The sequence below is a fragment of the Corapipo altera genome, unplaced genomic scaffold (genome assembly GCF_003945725.1).
Source record: "Corapipo altera isolate COAL_440 unplaced genomic scaffold, ASM394572v1 60424, whole genome shotgun sequence".
In the NCBI taxonomy this organism is placed as follows: domain Eukaryota; kingdom Metazoa; phylum Chordata; class Aves; order Passeriformes; family Pipridae; genus Corapipo; species Corapipo altera.
Window position 1 is genome coordinate 1 of NW_020888178.1, and position 2,505 is coordinate 2,505.

The 2,505-nt window shown below is 53.9% G+C and overlaps 1 long non-coding RNA gene across 5 annotated transcripts; it reads right to left on the reverse strand.

Moving 5' to 3' along the window:
* Window positions 1-2,306, reverse strand: LOC113941884. 5 transcript variants are annotated; one of them, XR_003525788.1, is made up of 4 exons: window positions 1,965-2,306; window positions 1,514-1,612; window positions 375-457; window positions 1-10 (listed from the first exon to the last, which is right to left on the reverse strand). It is a non-coding gene; the product is annotated as an uncharacterized LOC113941884 (long non-coding RNA). The 5 variants fall into 5 exon arrangements; XR_003525789.1 differs by lacking the exon at window positions 1-10 and having other exon boundaries at window positions 25-457; window positions 1,965-2,026; window positions 2,150-2,306; XR_003525791.1 differs by lacking the exon at window positions 1-10 and having other exon boundaries at window positions 25-457; window positions 2,241-2,306.
* Between the last annotated feature and the right edge of the window lie 199 nt (window positions 2,307-2,505).

Below are 2,505 nucleotides of genomic sequence, written 5' to 3' on the forward strand. Positions count from 1 at the left end.
GTTACAATTTCTGAGTTAAGGAAAGGGGAGACAAAAAACCACAATAGAAAGAGTTGAACATCAGCAGGGGATCAGCTCAGAGCTCAGAGCAGGCTGCAGATGTTCCCTGGAATGTGGCATTCCCAGGACTGCGCCTCAGGGCTCGGGGAGCAGAACCACTTCTGCACAACTGCTCCGTTCCCTCCGCCACCTTCCCACACTTCACACGCGCCTCGCGTGGACCCACGGCTGCTCTGGCTGCTTTCTGCCAGGGAAAAACCAGCACAGCTTGTCCATCAAAGGCTCCTGCTCAGCACTCGGGGGAAACCAACCACAGCCACAGCATGGCAAGGCCTTTGCTCTCCCTGGCCTTGACACTCACTGCATCTCCTCACCTGGCACAGCCAAGGGACATTCCTCCTTCTTCTTCCTCTGCAGCTCATTCCCGTCATCACTCAGCTGCTCTCCCAGGGCTGCTCTGCTGAGTCCAAAAGGACAAGATTTTAAAAGACCACCTTAAATAAGACAGTTCTAGCACAGAAAGCACCTTTACAAACTCCAGGGACACAAGAAGTGGAGGAACACTCCGATATTTCTACTCGCACCACAGTGCAAAAAACACTCAAAAGGCTTTTTCTTGGATCTCCCCCTTTTTTTGCTTTTTCTCTCAGAAAGCTTTACAAAAGCCTTTTGCTTTTACAAAGCTGTAGAGATGAGGAATTGTGTGAAGTCATGTTTGTCAGCCCAAACATTCCTGGAAATGCACGTTGGAGAACAAAGACTGAAATCCGGAGTGTTGGATTCCGAAATGCTGATCCTGGACAGGGCACACCCTGAAGGTGCCTCACCAGTTCAGCCCCAGTCGGGGAAGCAAAGAAAAGCCCAAACCCACCAGCCCAGCCAGCCCTCCCCCCGTGTTTGGCTGTTTCTGTCCCTCCCTGCACTGCAGGGTCAGGAGCACTTGGAGCTCCAGGGAGATTGCAAAGCCGGGCTCAGGGCAGGGCGGGCTCAAGTGTCCCCGCTGCTCAAAGGAACAGCCCAGTGTCAGCCAGGGGCATCTGGGGCTGGATTTGGTTCCTGCCCAGGGCTCCTGGTGCAGCTCAGTGAGCACCAGAGCTGGCACAGCCAGCAGGGAGAGGGGAGGGAGAGCAACCAGCCCCACGGGTGAGGGGCAGGTCAAGGCTGCCCCGCATCAGGGGGTGGAATTCACCTCCCAGGAACAAAGGGCTGAGGAACCAAGTCAGTCCCTCCCTGCCTGGCTTCTTCCAACGCCTGCACCCCCCAGGACTGCACTGACACCAGAGTGTGTGCAGAGAACTAGGCTGGCCCAGAGGGCTGGGATCCAGATCAGCTCTGAAGCCAAGCCATGGATTTCTGGGCCAGGCAAAGGAAGCAGCACAAGGGCAGAAAGGAGCAGCCGTGCAGGGATGGGATCCCATCCCTCTTGTGGGGAGGCAAGAGGTGCAGGACACCTTACAGTGCTCAGGAAAGGACAGAATCAGGTCCGTGTTTCTGTTCTGGGCTGGACAGTTACCTTCTGAAAGCCTGGAGCACTCCCGGCACAAAAACCTTTGGAGAAGCCCTTGCAAGTGTGGTATCCCTGTGCCCACATGACAAGTGTGGGGGAAGACAGCTGGGGGAAAAGCAGAGAAAAGGGGGAAGTTACATTCCCATGGAAACAGAAGGTGGGACAGCACTGAAGTTCCAGGGGGAAATGCAGTTGCTGCTTCCTGCACGGAATGTGGTCGGTACCCAGGGAACATATTCCATGATGATTCCTCACACAACACAGCACACTCTCCCATTGGGAAAGAACCCAAATCCATGTGTGCTGAAGGATTTTATCTCCAGCTTCAGTTTGCAAGTCAGTATCCTCAATTTCTAAACCCCCAGGAAAAGCAAGTGTTAGGGCTCCTGGGAAGAGAGTGTCTCCTCCTCTACGGGCACGTGGTCAAAGCAGCCCCAAAAGGAGCAGAGAGACAAACCTGACTGCTGAGACAGGAAGTGACAGGAACCAGCCTGGTCAGTCTCACTGACTGGTACACATCTGTGGAATGGGAAAACCACTCGTGTTTGCAGTTGGGAAGGTAAGAAAAAGGAAGGGGACAAACCCAGAGGGACATCAAACCTGAGCAATTAGCATTCCCAAAGACAGGACCCAGACCCACACCTGCCCAGTCACACCAACTGGCTCAGCATCCAGCAAGTGCTGGAAATCAGGATTTTGCAACTGTCTGTGTCACACTCAGGGGAGGCCAGACCTTTGGAAACCAGCTGTCTTTTGGCTTTCTGTCCTCCCAGGATGATCTGCCTGCTCGCCTTCAGGTACCAAACACTGCAAAAGCCCACAAAACAGACCTGATTTTAAAACAACACCCACAAACCCTCCAGCTCCCAAAACCAAGGCCAATGGAAAAACATCTCCTACGTCCTGGCAGGGAGTAGTCGCTTCCTGGGACAATGTGCTCCAGTGCCAATGAATTCCAGCTTCACTCTAAGCAGGGAACTGCCACAGCTGCACTGTTT